General features: G+C 39.6%; 1 protein-coding gene across 13 annotated transcripts in view; it reads right to left on the reverse strand.

The window, feature by feature from the left end:
- The window catches only part of ESR1 (estrogen receptor 1), a 435,454-nt gene that overhangs the window by 285,435 nt on the left and 126,860 nt on the right, over positions 1-23,159 (reverse strand). Inside the window, exon 1 of one of the 13 annotated variants that reach the window (XM_050786859.1) lies at positions 79-17,221. The exons of 11 other annotated variants lie outside the window; for them this stretch is intronic. The gene's annotated coding sequence lies outside the window, so the exon portion shown is untranslated. Of the gene's footprint in view, positions 1-78; positions 17,222-23,159 lie in introns of those variants that run through there. One more of the 13 variants, XM_050786867.1, reaches the window with a different exon arrangement.

Here is a 23,159-nt window from a genome sequence, read left to right on the forward strand (position 1 = left end):
ATACAGACACTAGCCAGAAAGGTAAGTTGCTTTCTCAAAATGCTAAAGCTACAGAGAGAGAAATCAAAACAAGCCTACCCTGCTGGATCAAGAACGTCTTTCCAGAAATGTTCCATGGGCTTGTAGAAGTCAAGGGCCGAGACAGTGAGAAGGAAGGAAGGAATGTGCTCGCATGTGCGAGTGGCTCAGTGTGTGAACTAGGCAGAGAGCGTGTGTGGATGTGTTTGTGCGTGGAATGGCAGGGATTCGGGAAGCAGCCAGTAGGCAGGGCACTTGGCAGCCCCTCCCGGCAGACACGCAGCTGGGCTACTGCACGGCGCTGGATGAATGGCAGTGGGGAGTGAGGGGAGACTTGCTGTCTGCTCACAGGGAGCAGCGTGGCACAGCCAGAGAAAGCTGTACTGGGGAGGAGAAACCCCAGCCCCTTTGCCCCTTACCCTTGGAGGCTGGAAAGTACCCTATGCTTTCCGCTGCCACCCCAAGCAAGAGGAAAAACAGGCTTGCTGTGAATCATACTCTTACGGCTAAAATAGAATGCCAGTCAAAAGTGTATGGATATCAAGTTTACAAAATAGGACATGGGTGGTTTTTCCGAAAGAATATAATTTAACAATAAAAGCCTTCTGGGATACATGTGGATCAAATGCCTTACTGGCCCTAGACCCCAGTCTCTGAACAGAGGCATTGCCATGCCTCCGATTGCACCAGGAAACCAGACTTTGGAATAAATGTTTTGGCATTCTAGGGATGTGTTTCCAGCTGAAATGTAATACTCCTCCACTTCGTTAACCAAACCCACAAACGTTTCCACGAATAGCTCAGTTGACTGCTTTCTGTAAACATGTGAAAAATACATATTATCAAAAGCCTAGGATATGAACATAAGATAAAGGTAGATACCTTTGTTTTCAACTGATTTTAGGCTTTCGAGTTGCACTGACAGTGATCGGGAAAGAGGCCTCTCGTTTTCCAGTGGCGTTCACATGGATCCACCTCTTGACCACTTTCTCAACGTTTCTCTTGGCCATAGTACTAACATGCAATAATGAGGTGCTCCTAGAGTGCCCACGCTCAGGGCCCCAGGACACATGACACCCAATGGAGCCTCTGTTGCCAGACATTAGTCACCACCTTGGATATTAAATGACTCTAATCACAATGCCAGGAGTGGCCGGTCTCTGGCCCTGGGACACTATGCAGTTACTGAGAGATTTATGAGTGGCTCTTGAGACCAGTACAAAGAAAGAAGTAGAAAGTCATAAAAATGTTAATGATGCCAGATGGCAAATATATATCTTGGTGCTTTGAAAGACCCCCAATATTGCAGTGTTGGAGCACAGGAGAGCTCTCTCCATAGTCAGTATTGAAAATAAATATTGGATATAAATAAATATTGAAAAGAAAGATCGTTACCCTTTGTTGGTGACAGTGGTCCCTCCTGTAGGTCAACAATGGCCACCCATGTTCTAGACCAGTCCAAAAAAAAACCAAGAGCATTCAGGGAGGGAGGAGAGAGGAAGAGGGGAAAGGAGAAAAAAAGGAAAGGAGATCTGCAATTGTTCACTATTGACATAGGAAGAATAAGAAGGTTGGCTGTCTCCTCATAGGCTTTGATTGTTCAGAGATTTACAATCAAAGTTAGTCCAAGAAGTTCAATAAAGTCAGTTTTCTTTCCAGCATTCTCTTCCAGACTCATCTTGGTGAGCCTTGTCCCTGAGCAGGTGAGCTTGGGTGGGAAAGTATACTGTGCTACGCCGACTTTTCTCTCATGCCTTTGGCAAAAACTTCACTCTTAGGTTCCCAGCTCTCTTTGCTTCCCTCCCCAACCTCTCTTGCTGGATACACACACTCCAGCCATGACTTACTGGTTCTCCCAGGTGAAGAAGGATAAAGATTGCTCTGGCTCCGCCATTGAATATATCTTCAGCCCCACTTTTCCAGCAGTCTGCTGGGCATTGCTGGATTGTTCAAATATGAGTCACCATTCTCAAACATGGTGTTCCTCTCAACTTCCCTCTGTCTGTGCCCAGCATTACTGTCTCTCCAGTCATCCAGATTAAAATCTCACTGTCTTCTTCGAGGGCTGATTTTCCCTTGCCTTCCACACCTAATCAAGAGGCAGTTCCTGGGCCTTCTAGCTTTACAATCTCTCTTTTTCCATTTCATTTCTGCCACTCCCTTTGAGACCTATTACCTTACCTGTCCTAAGAGCCTCCTAAGGATCTCTCTGCCCTTTCCTCCCAGACTTCATCCTAAACCCTGTGACCGGTTTACTTTCTTGGACTTTTTTACTGCTTCAGGATCCATCTTGACATGACCCAGCTCTGCCTTGAACCCAAATCATAGCTTCCCCCATGAGTTCAGGGCTTCCTCTCCGCCCGTAATGATCCTTCCCAATCCATCTCCTCCGACTGTAACCTATGCTTCAGCCAAGCAAAATTTTAATACTCAAAGAACTCAGAGCTTTTCTTTCCTTCTACCTTGAATCCCCACTTTCTTGGCTTGTCAGGGGAGAGCATGACTCTTGCAATAGGTCCAGCCCAAATGCTACCACATTCATTATTCCTTCCTTTAGTCTCTATTCAAAGAAAATTTCCTCTCCTCGGAATTCTAGTGGTAGTTATCATGCATTTATCACATTCTTCCTGAATTAGAGTTATTTATCTGGTTTTTATCCCTTCACCCTGCTCATAAGCTCCTTGAGGACAAGGTCTGGCTAGAATTATTCGGGAATTATGAGCACCCAGCCCTGTCCCTGGCCACGTTAGGTCATCAAATGTTGGTTAATTTATTGATATAGATACTTAAAAGGACAACATAATATTATAGGTGTCTGGATTACTATCTCTAAAAGTTAACTTTCCATGTGACATTCTACCATTTTTTTTTTTTTTTTTTTTTTTTTTTGAGAGTTTCACTTTTGTCACCCAGGCTGGAGTGTACTGGTGCAATCTCGGCTCACTGCAACATCTGCCTCCCGGGTTCAAGCAATTCTCCTGCCTCTGCCTCCTGAAGTAGCTGGGATTACAGGTGTCTGCCACCATGCTCAGCTAATTTTTTTGTATGTTTAGTTGAGACGGAATTTTACCATGTTGACCAGGCTGGTCTTGAACTCCTGACCTCAGGTGATCCACCTGCCTCAGCCTCCCAAAGTGCTGGGATTATAGGCATGAGCCGTCGCGCCCAGCCCATTCCAACATTTTCAAAACTGTTTTTGATGGAAGATTATCTTTGTATCTTTATGCTGACTGAGGTCATAAAGTCAAAATTTAAATTCATACAATCTCGAGGCTTAAGTCTGCAATTCTTGGCAGCATGATTCACAAGAGAGCTCTGAATTTTTAGTTCGTAAGCAGATAATACTATGACCAAACATAGCTTCTTCTCTAGCTCCTTTAAAAGCTTTTTACATTTACAACAACATTATTCCTCCAAAAGAAACATGAAAGAAAATAAATGTGGAACTATCTCCATAATAGCTTATACCATAAAAGAAATGGTTCCTTTACTCTGAGACATGAAGGTTTGGCTGTGTTCAAACTTATTATTGTACTGATTATAAATGCTCTGTTTGGAAGTTTATTTTTGAGCATTTATCTGATACCATCAATTTTCCTCTAATGTGGAAAAATAACGAAGAATTTCCCTTTAAGTTTCTGCTCATTTTCACAAATAGTTTGGTCACTTATTTTAAGGGTTTTTGATTAGTTCCTAGACTTTTTTCACCTGACCTTGAGTTTTTGTTTTTTGAGGCAAAATTTATATACAATGAAATACATGTATCTAAAGCATACCATTTGATGAATGTGACAGATGGATATGTCCATGTAACAACTATCCCAATGAAAGTATAGAGTATTTCCATCACCGCAGAAATTTCCCTTTGTGTCCCATTCCAATAAACTCCCAACCCCTATAGGCAACCATTGTCCGAAGTTCTATCACCCTCTGGGCCAGGTGGCAAAATAAATCTATGATCTCTTTGGACCATGATCTCTTACAAATTGAAGTGTATATACTGCATTTCCTACCAATGGCACAGCCAGCAAGGTGCTGGGCATGCAGGTTACTGGGCATCAAAGGACAGAGCTACCCTCTTCTCAGTCAGACTCCTCTTGCTGCAATGGGACCCTCAAGGCCACAGAATTGTCCTAACACTCTAGTCATGAATCTTTTTAAGTACAATGACTTTTAACAGGATCAGGTTTTACCCAAGTCTGCAAGGGCACACGTTAACAAGAAGCCAAGTGGAATCAGTATTCTTTAACATGTTTTGAAACAGCCTTTTCTTTCCCACTATCTCTCCAAGGAAGAAAAGGCATGATTTGTGACCAAGAGTCAAGCCAAAGACCCTGACTCTCACAAAGCCTGTGATCTCAGATCCCATTTCCTGGCTTCCCACCCAGGACTTGATGAAGACAGTTTGAATTTTTTGGTTGTCAGGCAGCAAGACTGTTCTTGATTATGAGTCAATGAATGATTTGGAGTTAACTTGCAAGCTTAATAGAATTTAGTTAACTTTTATCTTACATTTTCTGGGAAAATTTCTTTTTAACAATATTTTAGGATCTTTTTATATAATGTACCTATGTTGCATGTAATAGAAGACAATTTAAAAAGTACTTTCACTATAAGTGCCATGAGTGATACAAGAATTCCAATTATTTCAATTATTATTACACTGTGTCCCTCTCCTTCCCTTTATCTGTTGTTTACTTGAGGAATTTCATTGCCAGCTTAGAGTATTATTTCTCTATGAAGAGCAATATCTAGATTGTGCCTAAATTCACTTAGATTCCGATAGTCCTATCTAATGTTAAGAAGGGCCTTTACACACACACACACACACACACACACACACTACATAATCAACCAAGAACCATCCCCGATTTCAGAGCCAGCCTAGCCAAATTATTTAAAAAAGAGAGAGAGAGAGGAGATTTGAGCAGTTTAGCATTTTCAACCTTTTCAGCCTTTTCAGCTCTTTCTTCCAATTTTGTGTCCACAGCACCCTCCCATTCTCCCTAAGCACCCAGGACTTCCATGCTTGCAAGAGCTCCTCCCTTCTCCCAACCTGCTCAATGACAATCACACTGCGGAGGGAGGAATGCATTCATAAGCATGCCAATGAATGACTCATTCATTCAATTCACTCAAAAAAAATATTGATTAGCTGTATTTACCAGGACCATTCCTAAGTGTCGAGAACTGTTTTGGTCAGCTCAGGCTACTATAGCAAAACCCCATACTGGGTGACTTAAACAACAGTGATTTATTTTCTCAGTGTGGGGTGGGGGTGGACCCTGGAGGGGGTAGAAGGAGGAGGACAGAAAGAGAGAGAGCACTTCTTATAAGGCCACAGTCCTATCAGTGTAGGGTCCCACCCTTATAACCTCGTTTAACCGTAATTACCTCCCAAAGACCCTGTCTCCAGATACAGTTACATTGAGGGTTAGGGCTTCAATATGTGAATGTGGGTGGGTCTGGGGGCATAATCTGGTCAACAGCAGGCATCCCAAAATAAACAAAACAAAAACCTCTGCCCCCAGAGAGCTGACTTCTAGGGCTTTAGTGTTTAGTCCTATTACAATGGCCCTTCCTGCTCAGGCTCTTCTGAGAGCCCCTCTTCCTCTTCCTCTTCTCAGGTGTGGGTGCCCCAGGATTCAGCCCCTAGACCCTCTTTCCTCCTCTGCATACCTTCTCCTGGATGATCACAACCACTCCTTGTGTTTTTACTTTCATATATACGTTGAAAACTTCAAAATAGAAATCTCCATCCAACCTCTCTTTCCTGACTAGGAAGTCCACATTTCCAGGTACCTATTAGACATTTTACTTACATGTTCATTCATTCAATAAATATTTATTAAGCTCCTACTATGTACTAGCTACCTGAAGCTCAACTTGTCCCAAAGTAACTCAAGAGCCAAAGAACTTGAATTATTATCCTGCTTTATCAAGAGTCCCCACCCTCCCCAACAGGTACTATACTCCTCCCATACTGGATTTCTTTTAAGTTCCTCAGTCCCTCTGGACTGTCTCTGGGTCTAAATGTTCATGTATGCAAGTTACTCTACCTGAAATCTTCCTCCACTTCCTTTTCATCTGACACACTCCTACTCATGCTTCAAGTCTCCCTTGAGACATCACAGCCACCAGGAAACCTTCCTCGATATCCTGTTGAGTGCTCATGTCTCCCTAAACATTCCCATTGTACTACTTATCATGCTGTTGGATTTCCTATTTGTCTCTCTGCTTCCCGAAGTTGGCCTGTAAATTCAAAAAGGACACACAAGGACTGTGTTTTCCAAAGACACTAGTCCAATGTGAGCACAATCCCTGATGTGTAGTTTTAGTTGGCCCCCAACAAATACTATTTGAACAACAAACTTGTAAACTCCTTCCAGACATCATCTCTGCATTAACTGACTTCCTCAATGATTGACCTCAAAAGAAGTAACTACAATAACTGAAATTTAGAACCAGAGCTTGGAGTACAATCGGGGAGCAGATTCATATTTTCTAGAACAACTCACATTCTTTTCACATAATAGACCATTAGAATGAATATTTCTTTATAAGTTGTTGAGTCCAAACTCTGCATTGCACTTATAAAGAAACTGTGGCCCCGAACAACATGGGAGACTTGCTGAAGGTCATGCAGCTTAAGGAACTGGACTAGAATCTGTGTCTCCAAACTTGGAGTGCCTCCTTCTTTCTATCCCACCCTCAGCCTCTCTGGGTAGATGCTGCATTCTTCTGACTTGAAAGAAGTCAGATGGGCCTTGCTCGGCTTAAATAAAATTAAGGGACAAATTGGTGGCTCAAGGAACTATTCTTAGAGTCTCAAAAATGCCTAAATCTTTGGAAACTACAACAAGACTGCCTCCACATTTCCCAATTCACTGATAAAGAAATGGGAAGAGTTTGAGACTGTAAGTTAAAAACATTGAAACAACTGTGTTCAGAGACATAATTTGTCTTTTGAACATGAAGAAATGAGTAATCTACCTTCCATTCATTAGTCCTCAGAAGAGAGTTCATTTAGGTCTCAGGCTTATATCTGTATAATTTGAACTGAACATTCTAGCTAAAGAAACAATTTAAACCCTTCCTGTATCTGCTAAATTGTACAAACCTGCAAATATAATAATACCTTTAACAACAACAAAAAAAAAAAACCCTACTTGTTTTATTTTGTTTGATATAGTTCAATTTCCAAAAGAATCTAATTTGAAAGATATTGAAGCTATCATACTTATCGGGGAAACTATTTTGTGATCAAAAAGTGCTAGCCTTCCTAAAAATCAGCCTTTTAAAAGAATTGGAAAGATTATTGGGAATAATATAAACATTCAAAGATTCAAAAGAATTTAGTGTAAAACTTTTGGTTGACAATTGAATAAAAACATCACTTTTGGTGACACTAGCCAGTAGGTTTTTGTACCTTAAATCCAGACGGAAACAGTAAGTCCACAAATTCTTATACCAAATTCTAATAAATGGCTAATGGCACAAATTGTAAATTTGTTCCCTTTTTTCACCCTGTCCTTCTCCATTTCCTGTCCTGAATTCACATCTACTTGCTTATCATACTGTTGCGCTCATCTCTTCACTGAGGGCTTTCCAAGCCAGCTCTACCCAACCTCTATTCAACATGGGTCACTTAATGAGACCCAAAATTCTAATCGAAACTCACAGCAGAAAAAAAACACCTGACCAATCAATGTATTCTCCCTTACATATGTGTCCTCAACTCTCTCAGCCTCCGTTTCCAACAGGCTCAGTCACTGACACTCCTTCCTCAACACAACCTTCTCAGGCCTCGCTTTCGGCAGTGTACCCAGAGTTCAAATGTACAACTGTCCCACCCGCTGAATCCTCATCTCATCAAAATGCCAGCTTGCTCAAGGACTTAATTTGAGTCTGCAGGTTATAGGAATGCTTCTGATTAATTTCCACTCCCACCTCATATGTAGGTATTTGAATTTTAAAAATGGAAATTATATTAAACTAAGAAAATCCCTACTTAGAGAACTGACAAAATACAAAAAAGAAAACATTAGGACCTGGGAGGACATAGCACCATGCAAAGCATTTTCTGCTCCTTTCTTTCTCAAGAGGCATGAAAATTCAAAACAAGAATGAGCTGTATCAAACCATCCCTTGTTAGCGCCTGGAATGCCTAAGTAAGCTGTTCTTCACATCCCTCCTCCCCTCTGCAGGGTTCATCATTGTTCTTATGCAAGCAATTAATCATATGTAATGCACAAGCACATGCAATGCCTGAAGGTAGACTTATGGATGTCATGGAATATATTCAATAGCAGTCAAATCAGATAGGCTAATGATTTTCCCAAAGGAAAAATGAGGAGAGAGTATTCCAAATACCAAAAATTCACCTTCTTGCTGCTTGCAATGCTAGAGACAGAAAATACAAAAAGGAATAAAGTCATTTCTAAGTCCTAGTGTAAAATACCCGAAAGTTTAAGTCTAACAGTCCCAGTTCCATTGGCCTTTCTTTCATGCAAAACGTGATCTTTGACCCCTTCTGGCATGCTGGTTTAGCTTTCTCAAAATGGACATAAGAACGACTGAACTAAATATAACTCTTGCTCAATCAGTCTGGACATGCTTATTCTTGGAAATAAATGCTACATTCATTCAAACAAATGTTTTCCAATCAGCCCAGATTCATCCTTCACTATGTGCTTAACAGATTTTCCCACCTCTGCCCATGAGACTTGGTTACTTTTTTGGGTAATCTAGCACTAGCTAAGTAGTCGGTAACACTTGTAACCCCAGTGGTGTACTCTTCACTTTGTTGAAAGGAATTTCAGTAGAAACTCTGAACTATAACCTCATGAGTCCTAGCCTATGCTCCCTTCAGATCTCACTCACAATGACTGTAGTAGCATTGTGTATATTCTTGAGAGCTTTGTAGTGGATCACCCCAACGTATAGATTGGGAGGAAGGTGGTTGGCGAAGGGAACCAGATTGGATTGGCCTCTTTCGGAGCTAGGTTGATGGTGAAGATGATTTCTGTTCACTCCAAACTACTGCTATATGAACATAATCATCAGTTCTGGAGACTTTTCATTTAGACTGGTTTGACAACCACCAGTTTTAAAAAGGGAAATAATATTAAACATCCTTTCTAGTGTTCTTTACTCGTGATCTCTCTTCTGAGAGATGCCCTCACCAGAAGCATAAGGTATTTGGTTGGTGCATAAGTAATTGTGGTTTTTGTCATTAAAACTAATGGCAAAACCATTACTTTTAAAATTACTTTTAATGACAAAAACCACAATTACTAATAAATCCTGATGGCTGTTAACTGAACATCTATCAAGTGTTTTACAGATGTCATTTCATTTTAAAATTTTATTTTGTTTACTTTCGATATATAATGCAGTTGGTGCTTTAAACTTGAAAAGATATTTTCAAAGCCATAGTGGGAAAATCTTTCACCTCTGCCTGCAACCCACCAATTTTCCCTCTCTGGAGACAACTGAGGTCACCAGTTTTTAAATTTCCTTCTAGAGATATTCTACGCATATTGAAGAAAATACACACACACACATTCTTCCACACCCCCTTTTTAAAAGACCCAGATAGTAACATGCACCTTATTTGTGCCACGTTTTTTGTTTTCATTAGCAATATATCTTGGATATCTTTCTATTTCACTACATAAATATCTTCCTCATTTTTGATGACTGCATAGTATTCCATGACACAGAGGACTTCTACTTTATTTTACCAGTTCCTCATTAATGGCAATTAGGTGTGTTCCTAATCTTTTACGATTATCAACAATGCTACAATTAGTGAATTTGTACATAAGTCAATTTACACGTGAGTAAATATGTGCAATGTTAATTTTGGTAGATGTAGCCAAATGCCTTCATAATGCCTGTACAATTTAAACTCCCATATCCTTACAAATATGATGGATCTTTGAACTTTTTGACGCTTTTCAAAATAGTATCTCTCCATGCATTTTTAACTGACACTTTTTTACTATGAGTGAGGCCAAGTAATCTATCTTTTCAGATTTTTTTTTTTTTTTTTTTTTTTTTTTTGAGATGGAGTCTCACTCTGCCACCCACGCTGGAGTGCAGCGATGTGATCTCAGCTCACTGCAACCTCTGCCTCACAGGGTTCAAGTGATTCTCATGTCTCAGTCTCCCGAGTAGCTGAGATTACAGGCATACACCACCACACCCAGCTAATTTTTCTATTTTTAGTAGAGACAGGGTTTCACCATGTTGCCCAAGCTGGTTTCAAACTCCTGACCTCAGGTGATCCGCCCATCTCGGCCTCCCAATGTGATGGGATTACAGGCGTGAGCCACCACACCCAGTCTTTTTCAGACATTTTTGTTTGAACATTATACCTCCTAGTGGTTGTGTGATCTTGGACAAATCAGGGTCTTTAAGCTGAATCTATAAAATTGGGACAATTTCCACATCAAAGAGTTGGTGCAAAGATTAAATGCAATGATGTAGAAACTGCAGGTTCTTCTTGCTATTTTGCTCCATTATTTTGTCAGTAGTTGACAGTTCCTGGGGCTCCAGGAGCACAAGCTGATAATGAATGACAGGTACTGAAAGAGTGATAAAGATCAGAATCGTGCGGCCCAAAGGTTTTGGACGAAATAAAGCGCTGTTGTTGAAGGAGTGCTTACTGTCATTCCAAAATGACAGTTTGCTTGACACATCATTGAAATTTGGTACAAATCAGCAATGTTTCTCTGGGGACGAAGAGTAGCCATGCATGTTGGCACCTTAGGTGTGGAGAACATTAACACCAGAAGCAAGCTATATAAACTTAAAAACCAAAACTCACGAGTCTAGTGTGTTTTTGGAAATGAATTGCTGCAATGCCAGTTTTGACTATTTCGCAACATTTTCAGACCCATTGTAAACCACTATTGCTCCCACTGAGACATTGTATAGTCCAGGTAAATATCTATTATCAGATTTTAAACCTTTGTAAATAAGTGGTAGATTGTTGACAAAATTGTGACTGTCATGTTGAGAAAAGGACTTTGGCTTTCTTTCACAAAAATAAAAAGAAATATTTGGAAGTAATCTGTCAACTATCAGGCATTAAGATCTTTTGATCTATTGCTAAAATGATTGGAACTCAAATGGCAAATGTGTATACAGTCTAATTTAGAATCCCTTTATATACAAAATTATCAGTAGAGTTGAAACCATAAACCACTGAATTTTTCTTAACTTTATCTTTTAGTCTTTCCATTTATGTCATCAATAAATACAACTACTAGATCTGAAGATTATGGAAACCCATTTGGACTCCAATAAGAGGAAAAGAATGATTGTGCCCTAGTTTTAGTGGAAAGAAGAAGTTTTATATTTTTGATTAACTTTTCACATTTGCAAAAGAAGCCAAATAGTTGTTTTCATATTAGGAGAAAATCCAATTGTTGACATATTTATGAGTTTTCTGATCCACAGCATAGACATCAAAGAAGAGTTTACGCTAACCCTCCCTTCCCCATTTTGTTACACTCTATCCCAATTTTTTAGAACTCAATGAAGAGAACATTAAATAGCCTATCACTACAGATAACATCATATACTCCTAATATGTTTTAAAGTATGTTTTTATACTGCAAGTACATGAATATAAAATTAATAAGTTAAGCAAGCAGGTTTAATTTCTCTCTGGGGAGTAGGTAGGCAACCAGCTATTACAGGACACGTCACTTTGAATCACACATATTGTTTTAGTGTTGTGGTTTTTTTACTAGACTTTGAGGTCCCTTCCAGTCCCTAGCACACTGCCTGGGCACATATTTGGTGCTCAGTAAATATGGTCATGCACCACGTAATGATGTTTTATACTGCACATATGACGGTGGTCCTGTAAGGTTATAATGGAGCTGGAAAATTCCTATCACCTACTGACATTGTAGCTGCCCTAATGTCACAGCACAACACATTCCTCACGTGTGTGGTGATGCTGGCGTAAGCAAACCTATCGTGCCACCAGTTGTAGAAAAGTCTAGCACATACAATTATGTACAGTACATAATCATTGATTATGATAATAAATGACTATATGACTGGTTTATATATTTACTTTACTACAGTTTTTATCATTATTTTAGTGTACTCCTTCTACTATAAAAAAATATTAGCTGTAAAACAGCATTAGGCAGGAGGCAGGTCCTTCTGGAGTCTTCCAGAAGCCCATATTGTTATCAGAGGAGATGACAGCTCCATGGGTGTTACTGCCTCTGAGGACCTTCCCGTAGGACAAGATGTGGAAGCGGAAGACAGTGACACTGATGATCCTGACCCTCAGTAGGCCTAGGCTAATGCATGTGTTTGTGACTTTGATTTTTAAAAAAAGTTTAAAAACTTTTTTTTTTTTTTTTTTTTTTTTTTTTGAGACAGAGTCTCGCTCTGTTGCCCAGGCTGGAGTGCAGTGGTGTGATCTTGGCTCACTGCAAGCTCCGCCTCCTGGGTTCACGCCATTCTCTTGCCTCAGTCTCCCGAGTAGCTGGGACTACAGGTGCCCACCATCACATCCGGCTAATTTTTTAATATTTTTAGTAGAGACGGGGTTTCACCGTGTTAGCCAAGATGGTCTTGATCTCCTGACCTCGTGATCCGCCTGCCTCGGCCCCCCAAAGTGCTGGGATTATAGGCATGAGCCACCGCGCTCAGCCTAAAATGTTTTTAAAAACCTAAACAGAAAAAAAGTGTGTAGAATAAGAATGTAAAGAAAGAAAACATTTTTTTACAGCTGTACAATGTGTTTGTGTTTTAAACTAAGTGTTATTATAAAACAGTCAAGAAGATTTTAAAAATTAAAGTTTAGGCCAAGTGCAGTAGCTCACACCTATAATCCCAGCACTCTGGGAGGCCGAGGCAGGAGGATTGCTTGAGTCAGGAGTTCAAGACCAGCCCGGTCAATATAGCAGAACCCAGTCACTACAAAAAATTTTAAAACTAGCTGGGTGCAGTAGTGTGCATCTGCAGTACTAGCTACTCAGGAGGCTGAGGTGTGAGGATTGCTTAAGCCTAGGAGTTCAATGTTGTAGTGAACTATGATTGTGTCACTGCACTCCAGCCTGACCAACAGAGCAAGACCCTATCTCTAAAAAAAAATTAAAGTTTATAAAGTTAAAAAAAATACAGTAAGCTAATGTTAATTTATTATTGATTGAAGAAAGAAGAATTTTTAATAAATTTAGTGTATCCTAAGTGCACAGTGTTTATAAAGCTTACAGTAGCATACAATAATGCCCTAGGCCTTCACATGCACTCATCACCCATTCGCTGACTCACCCAGAGCAACTTCCAGTCCTGCAAGCTCCATTCCGGCAAGTGCCTTGTACAGGTGGACCATTTCTTATCTCTCATACCATATTTTCACTGTGCCTTTTCTATGTTGAAGTATGTTTAGATACACAAATACTTACCATTATATTATAGTCGCCTGCAGTATTCAGGATAGTAACATGCTGTGCAGGTTTATAGTCTAGGAACAATAGGCTGTATATACAAGCCTAGATGTGTAGTAGGCTATACCACTGAGGTTGGCATAAGTATACTTGAGGATGTTTGCACCATGACAAAATCTCCTAACAACTCCTTCCTCCGAACTCATCCCCATCATTAAATGATACATGATTGTATTGGAAGAGAATGAATAAATGGATAAGATTATTTGAACTTGTTGTCTAACTTCGTGTAGATAAAAGGGTTTTTTGACATTTTACCTGTTGTTTGGGGTCATATAGTATTTTCCAGGTGCTTATTATTATACTATCTGAAAATAGAACAATATCCATTCCTCAAGAATTATAGGAGGAAAACACAAGTGCTCACTGGATTACCTGAAAGTCACATGTCTCCATAAGACCCAGCCCTGCCCTGCCTTAGGAGCTCAAGATGGGCCCTTCGTGATGATTGCACTGAGTTGCCTTTGAGATTCTTGAGTCCCAGCTCAGCCCACGGCATGGACTTCTCCTCTTAATGACCTTCAGAAACTCTATAACAATGTGGTTCACATATTAACCCATTCTCACGCTGCTAATAAAGGCATATCCAAGACTGGGTAATTTATAAAGCAAAGAGGTTTAATGGACTCACAGTTCCACATGGCTGGGAAGGCCTCACAATCATGGCAGAAGACAAAGGAAGAGCAAAGGGTCCTCTTACATGGCAGCAGGCAAGAGAGCTTGTGAAGGAGAATTCCCGTTTATAAAACCATCGGATCTCGTGAGACTTATTCATCACCACAAGAACAGCACAGGAGAGACCCACCCCCATGATTCAATTACCCCCCACTGGGTATCTCCCATGACACGTGGGAATTATGGGAGCTACAATTCAAGATGAGATTTGAGTGAGGTCACAGCCAAACCACATCAGCCTGTAACCACAGATATACCACACAGCTGATAAAGTCAAGAGATGTGAATAGAATGGGTCTGGGGACCCCTAAAGCTGCACTCCTGACAGCAGACCAGCTGTCTGGGAGGTGCTTTTTCTATTCATGACCAGATGCAATGATTCTACTCAATCACTGTAAACAATTCATGATCAGTTACAGCATTTACTGCTTATACTGGTACTTTTGGGAAAACTCATGCTATCCAACATTATATAGTTAGGATAAACAAAATAACAACTCACGCCAATATTCCTTAGTTCTCTCCCCACCTCCTGACCCACCCGCTTCAACCTTGTAGGGAGCAGAAATTCAGGCTGGCTTTAAGATGTACAAAGACAAATAAATGGGAGGGAAGGAAAAAGAAACCATCTTCCTCCATCCTACTGCAGGCAGCGGGCTTGTATGGGGCCAGAACTGGGAAAGGGGAGGAGTTGTGAGATGAAATGAAACTCACACATTTGGTATTGACATTGGGCTGGTTATATAAATTAGTCGCCCTTTATGACTTGGAAATGACCAGAAAGTCTTGAGACTTGTTTTACATTTCCTCCAGGGAAACAAATGTAAAGGCACAGTGAATACTCTATTTATATTCCATGGGGCCTGCTTTTTAGCATAGTAGTCACATTTCTATTCCTTCAAGGAATTCAAGTCTATCATTCACCCTCCTCACCCCCCGCAACAGTGCCTTCAATATTTAGAACAAATGGATCCCATAACTGATAGTTTAGACTAACTGGGGTCAGCCAGGAAAGTGAACATATCTTATTTTTCCCATATTTGTTTACTTATAAAATTCATAGTGTGCTATTGTATTGATACGTGTTCATTATGAAACTCAAAATCAGAAAGTAAAAAGATGAGGTTTGAAAATGTAAAGAGAACTTCTGCTATTCAGGACACCCCACTTTGGAAGCTATTGCTGTAAGGTAGCATCATCTGACTCAATAAAACATTTTCCTTGGCTATTTTCCAAAATTGCTGTACTAATTTACATTCCCACATCCTCACCAACACTTCACCTTTTGGGGTTTTTTTTAACTTTTATTTTAAGTTCAGGGGTACATGTGCAGGTTTGTTACACAGGTAAACTTGTGTCGTGGCGGTTTGTTGTACAGATTATTTCATCACCCAGGTATTAAGCCTAGCACCCATTAGTTATTTTTCCTGATCCTCTCCCTCCTCCTACCCTCCACCCTCTGATAGGCTCCAGTGTCTGTTATTCCTCTCTATGTGTCCATGAATTCTAATCATTTAGCTCTCACTTACAAGTAAGAACATGCAGTATTAGGTTTTCTGTTCCTGCATTAGTTTGCTAAGGATAATGGCTTCCAGCACCATCCATGTTCCTGAAAAGGACATTATCTCATTCTTTTTGGTGGCTGCATAGTATTCTATCATGTATATGTACCACATTTTCTTTATCCAGTCTACCATCAATGGGCATTTAGATTGATTCCATGTCTTTGCTATTGTGAATAGTGCTGCAATGAACATACGCAGGTATGTGTCCTTATGACAGAACAATTTATATCCATCTGGGTATATACCCAGTCATGGAATTGCTGGGTTGAATGGTAGTTCTGTTTTTAGGTCTTTGAGGAATCATCACACTGTTTCTCACAATGATTGAACTAGTTTACACTCCCACCAACAGTATATAAGTGTTCCTATTTTTCTGCAACTTCACCAGCACCTATTATATTTTGACTTTTTAATAACAACCATTCTGATTAGTGTGAGATGGCATCTCATTGTGGTTTTGATTTGCATTTCTCTAGTGATCAGTGATGTTAGGCTTTTTTCATATGCTTGTTGGTCACATGTACGTCTTCTGTTGAAAAGTGTCTGTTTATGCCCTTTGCCTGCTTTTTAATGAGGTTGTTTTTTCTTGTAAATTTAAGTTCCTTATAGATGCTGGATAGTAGACCTTGGTTAGATGCATAATTTGGAAAAATTTTCTCCCATTCTGTAGGTTGTCTGTTTACTCTGTTGATAGTTTTATTTGCTATGCAGAAGCTCTTTAGTATAATTAGATCCATTTCTCAATTTTTGCTTTTGTTGCAACTGCTTTTAGCATCTTCATTGTGAAATTTTTGCCCATTCCTATGTCTAAGATGGTATTGCCCAGGCAGTCTTCCAGGGTTCTTGGAGTTTTGCACTTTTCGTTTACGTCTTTAATCCATCTTGAGTTAATTTTTATATATGAAGTAAGGAGGGGGTCCAGTTACAAAACAAAGATGCCCTCTCTCACCACTCCTATTCAACATAGAATTAGAAGTCCTGGCCAGAGCAATCAGGCAAGAGAAAGAAATAAAGGGCATCCAAATAGAAAGAGAGGTAGTCAAACGATCCCTGTTTGTAGATGACATGTTCCTATACTTGGAAAACCCCATAGTCTTGGCCCAAAAGCTCCTTCAGCTGATAAACAACTTCAGCAAAGTCTCAGGACACAAAATCAATGTTCAAAAATCACTTAGCCTTCCTACACACAAAAAATAGTCAAGCAAAGAGCCAAATCAGGAACACAATCCCATTCACAATTGCCACAAAAGGAATAAAATACCTGGGAATACAGCTAATCAGGGAGGTGAAAGTTCTCTACAAGGAGAACTACAAAACACTGCTCAAAGAAATCAGAGATGACACAAACAAGTGGAAAAAACATTCCATGCTCATGAATAGAAAGAATCAATATCATTAAAAGAGCCATAATGCTCAAAGCAACTTATAGATTCAATGCTATTCCTATGAAACTACCAATGACATACTTCATAGAAGTAGAAAAAAACTATTTTAAAATTCATATGGAACCAAAAAAAAGATCCCAAATAGCCAAGACAATACTAAGCAAAAAGAACAAAGCTGGAAGCATCCTGTTACCCAACTTCAAACCATACTACAGTGCTACAATAACCAAAACAACATGGCACTGATAAACACACCGACACATAGACCAATGGAACAGAATAGAGAGCCCAGAAATAAGACCACACACCTACAACTATCTGATCTTTGCAAAGCTGACAAAAATAAGCAATGAAGCCGGGCATGGTGGCTCATGCCTGTAATCCCAGTACTTTGGGAGGCCAAGTGGGGTGGATCAACTGAGGTCAGGAGTTCACGACCAGCCTGGCCAACATGGTGAAACCCTGTCTCTATCAAAATACAAAAATTAGCCAGGTGTGGTGGTGCACATGCATAATCCGAGCTACTTGGGAGACTGAGGCAGGGGAATCACTTGAAGCTGGGAGGCAGAGGTTGCAGTGAGCCAAAATCACGCCACTGCACTCCAGCCTGGGCGACAGAGCAAGACCCCGTCTCAAAAAGTAAAATAAAATAAGCAATGGGGAAAGGATTCCCTATTCAATAACTAGGGCTGGGATAACTGGCTACCCATAGACAGAAGATTGAAACTGAACATATCTTTTTACTTTTCAAGGACACATTCAATGCCTACCAAAAAAAAGTAGTCTTAATAATTCTTCGTATGTCAAATTACAGATTTTTAAATAAATCAACCAAAGTCACACTAAGAGGTTCAGTTTTTATCCTTGTCTAAAGCCAAAAGTTTCCTTCAGCAACATTTGTGTATATAAATGTTTGTTTGTTGTTGACATTTAAAAGTGCAAAATTGGAAGAAAATGGCATGTTTGTTTCATCAATGACTCTCTAGATTAAGTACAGGGAGGACGAAATTAAAAAGGGTCAGTTAAAAAAGCTTTAGGCTATGCCAGGTCTCCAGCTCACCTTTGCCAGCACAGTGAGTTCCTGCCCTTCAGCACGCTTGGAACTGGGGTGGGGCAGGAGAGCAGCCCCTCGCTAGAGGCTAGAGGTGCCAGGAGGCTCGCAGCAGTTGCAAAGACCTCTTATTTTGGAGGTTGATCCTGGCCCCACTAGAATCAGAAAAAGTCTCTTGGGAAACAAACTCCACTACCATCTCTTCTCCAGCAGTTGTGATCCAGGGTATCCTTGTGACTTCAATGTTAAAATTATGTCAAAGTCAGGAATACTGTGAGCACCCTGTGCAGACAAACCAGGCAGCCCTCAGATGTTGGGGCAGGGAGGGCCTTGGAGGTCATCTGGTTTAATGGGGTTCAGTCTCTTCCCCACTCACCTGAACGGTGATGCTTACCAAGCTTGGCACACTCCTCTGTCTGACCCCAGGGTGGCTGTGATCTTTACCTTACCAAGATTTTCCTCCCATGTAAGAAACTTTGAGAATAGAGAGGACATGAATAGAGGAATAATAAACCCCTCCTTCACACTCAACACACAGGTCTCAGATAACGAAGTGCCTGTACTTGAATCACACCTCCTTCCTGACAAATATCATTGCTTGATGGCACTACCACAATGCAGTCCAGGATTGCTTATCCGTTATCACCTCGTTTTGAACAGATGGGAAAACGGAGGTTCTAATGAGTTCAGTGGCTTGCCCAGAGTGAGGACCCAGAGTCATGGCCTCATGTCTCATAAAATGGATGGGATTTGTGTTTTGAGCCACCTCCAAGTAAACCTAGACTTTACCTGTGGTAGTATGTTGTCTTCACTTTGTCCTGGAATCATTCGAAGCCTCCCTCTTGAGATTTTACCTTCCCAAAAAAGCTGCCAGCCCCTCAGAGCACGTGAGGTAGGAATTTTGAGAAAAAATGGTCACACAGCGATATTAGTGGGCTTTCTCAGGATTCATTGGATAATAACAGAGGTGTACCCTTACTCTGTGGTTTTCAGAGTATAGGCTTCAGGGCAACAGCATTAATATCATCTGGGAAATTGTAGAAGTGCAAATTCTTGGCAGAACTGGTTCCTTCCCTTCTTTTATATCTTTTCACATCTCGGCTCAAATACCACCTCTCTTGACCATTCCATCTAAATTACTCTTCCCACTCCCCATCTCCAGGCTCGTCTTTCACTGTCCTGTCACTGGGGTGCTTTCCTGCTCATTACACTTTCTGTCTTGGTCACTGTGATGGTGAATTTCAGGTGTCAACTTGGCAAGGTTATGGCACCCAGTTATTTAATCAAACATGAATCTAGATGTTGTTGTGAAGCTATTCTGAAGATATGGTTGACACCAACAATTAGTTGACTGATTGGGTTAAATGTCAACTGATTGTACAGTTCCCCTTCATAAGATGGGTGGGTCTTGCCCAATCAGTTGAAAAGCTTGACAGTAAAAACTGAAGTTTCCAGAGAAGAAAAAATTACCCCCAGAATGTAGCATTAACTCCTGCCTGAGTTTCCAGCCCACTGGCCTGCCCTACAAATTTGAGACTTGCCAACCTCTGCAATTGCACTAGCCAACCAATAAATATTATAAAGACATGAATAAAAGGCACAAGTTGGGGTGGGGGGAGCACTCATGGGGAAATTGTTCAAAAAACTTCTCTTTGGTGGGAAGGATATGTTAAAAGAACTAAAATAAGTCCTGGCAACGGGAACACAGGAGGGGAAGTTACACCGGTCTCTTGTGTAACTGTAACACTGGTTACAATGCAGGAATGGGAAGGGTGTTCCTCATAACTCTGAGTTACATGTTGTCTAACTCAGTCTGGGAAACTTGTGACTTTCTTTCTGATCTTAGCGCTTAAAATACAAACACTAATTTTTAGATTTCAGACAATCAGAATGTTATTTGATGGAAACATGGTACAAAGAATACCCATTAAGGAAAATTTAAAAATATTTTATCCTGTTGACTTAGTTTTTTTTAAGTGTTTTTATATTTAAAAACAAATTTTCTCGATAAAAATATAACTTCTAGAAGCTGGAACAATTTGAACAATAAAATAAAGTAGTATTGTTTTTTAACCTAAAGTCTAAAATAAATATCCATGAAGCTATACTGATATAAATAATTCAATAAATAAATAAATGGGGGAGAAGAGACAAATCTCCCATGCAAAAGAATTCCAAATAATTTGTGTACATGCACAACCCTCGAAGAGGAGAAGCATAGCTCCCCACTCCTTCATTGTGAGCTGTGCAGAGTGACTTCCTTCAAAGAGCACCATGTGGAAAGGGGGTAAAGAAGGACTTCACAAAGGAGAAACTAGACAAATACTACCCCAGCCAGTTGGCCAAAGTCAACGTTAGTTGTCATCAATCATATTGTTAGAATATACGTCTGATATGATGTAATAAGAATGGCATTTCATCTCTGTGGTCTTCCTCTTGAAACACGTGTAATACCAAGCTAATCATGAGAAAAACATGAGGCAAACCTCAATTGAGGTACATTCCACAAAACGCTTGACCAGTATTCCTCAAAACTGTCAGGGTCATCAAAAACGTGGAAAATCTGAGAAACTCAAGACAACAAAATGTAATGTGGCATCCTGGATGGGATACTGGAATAGAAAATGGACATTGGGTAGAAACTAAGGGAATTGGAATAAAGCATGAATTTAGTTAATAATAAAATATCAGTATTGGTTCATTAATTGTAATATACCATACTAATGCAAGATGTTACTAATATGGGAGCTGGGTGTGGGTTAGACAGGAAATCTCTACTGTCTTCCCAATTTAAATCTAAAATCTAAAACTGTTCTAAAATAAAAGGTGTATTTAATACACATATCTTTTATGTAAAGTGAAGAATTTAATATGAAGTTATTTTCTAAATAGGCACATAGAGAGATTCTAGCACCACTCTGTATTAGACTACTATGAAATCAACCCATTTCAATTATCGTCTACACCAGGGCTTATGAAGTGCCTGTAGTCATGAGAGATTCCCTCTGCCTATCTTGCCCGACACTTACCAATGGCACTTAAGAACCCGTCTCCTGACAACAAACTGCATGCCCTTCTCCAGCTGGCAAAATAGCCAACATCTCCCCAGGAGAAGAAGAGATAGACATAGGGCTGGTGCTAATCCCTCATGGGGATCAATCTCCCCAAAGTAAACCACCTTTACACATAGACACCGTGTAAAGGTGGTTTGGTTTGGGGAGCTGACTGGGGCTGGATTTCAGCCACCACTTGCCCCTCAACCCAGCACAAGTCACTGTGAAAGTCACTGCAGTGTCCTTGGGGGACACAGAATGACACGTGGCTGCTGAAAGTATGGAAGTATGTATCAAGAATATTACATATACCATACCTTTAAATATTTATCTTGAGGAATTAATCTAAGATACATACATGAAGGTGATGGTGTTAGAGTGGTGGGGTCAGTCAGTGTTTCAATAAAACTCACCTAAACACACTAGTAAGTCAGACATTTCTGGTTCATTACAGTTTATTTCCAATATTAGTGAGCAGATGTGGAGTATGGGAAAGAGCATGGATGTAGCGGAGGAATGGAAGGTGTATTTAACGTTTCAGTTGCCTTTGATTTACACTTAACATTTTTCCACATTTGGCCAGCACTTAATTGTTCATTCACACATTCACTTCCTGTGTTTAAATGATTAGATTTCTGGAGGAGAGCCATAATACCAGGGTAACTTGATTTATAGAAGGCAGCCAGAATAATGAGGAGTGCTAAAATGTGCACCTCCACACATATTTAAATAGGTGCACACATTTCTGGAGGGAAATATGGAAGTATGTATCAAGAATATTACATATACCATACCTTTAAATATTTATCTTGAGGAATTAATCTAAGATACATACTAAGATAACAAACAGAGATACCCGTTGAAGCATCATTTACCGAAAACTTGAAAACAAACTTAAAAAATCCAAACACTTATTAAAGGGGACAGGGTTAAATACATCTTTATCTAACATTGAATTATAATGCTATTCTTAAAAATAATTAATTCCAAAATAGACTTACCATCTTATGTAAAGTAAGAAAATGAGGTTATGAAAACACATACAATTCTTATTTCTTTATAATTTTTAACACTTTCTATTTCATATTTTTACATGACGATACATTAGTTTCACAAGTAAAAAAAAAAAAAAAAAAAAACCTCATAAATTTCTTCCTTTTTTTCATATCCCAAACAAGGATGGAGAATCAGATTCAAATTTCCAACTCCAACAGGTTGTTGATTCATCTGTAGTCAATCAAAATTTGAAGTCTTCAATTTTAAAACTAAGGGTTTGAACTCAACAATCCAAGATCCCAACTTTTTCTAATTCTATGATTGACCTGTCTAGAACATACATTTCTCCACCACATTACAGTTAATGAAGAACTTTGCCAATATGCATCTCATCCTTAGTATTTTAGTTATTATTTCCTCAGTACTACTCACCTCTGCCTCATACACTTCTTTTTCAAAAAAGCAGAGTAACAATAAAATCAGTTATACCAGACACTCTAAATAGCTCTGTGGTTCCCACTGTAAATTTATTTTGTAAAATATAGCCTATGCTGAAAGCAGTTTGTTTGTTTTTTTTTTTTTTTTTTTTTTTTTTTTTTTTTTTTTTTTTTTTTTTTTTTTGCACAATACTTTTCTTTAAAACAAACACTTGTCACTGTTTAGTAGAAAGATATTTTATTCTGCTCCATTAAATAAAGTGTTAGAGTCATTCTGACCTGCCTGGTATACAATTTGGGTGTGTAGCAGTTAGCAAATATCTTGCCCTCTTGGTGAAAATAGATGAAAACAGGAGAAAGGAATGGAAACAGCAAAGCGGTGGGATTTAGGGGATCAAACATTCTGGATTGGGAGTCAAAACATCAGGGTTTCAGTCTCAGGTTCTCTCTTCTTAACTACTTGTGTAACTTCAGTGCTATGGTTTGAATTTT

This window comes from Macaca thibetana, chromosome 4 (assembly GCF_024542745.1).
Source record: "Macaca thibetana thibetana isolate TM-01 chromosome 4, ASM2454274v1, whole genome shotgun sequence".
Taxonomy (NCBI): domain Eukaryota; kingdom Metazoa; phylum Chordata; class Mammalia; order Primates; family Cercopithecidae; genus Macaca; species Macaca thibetana.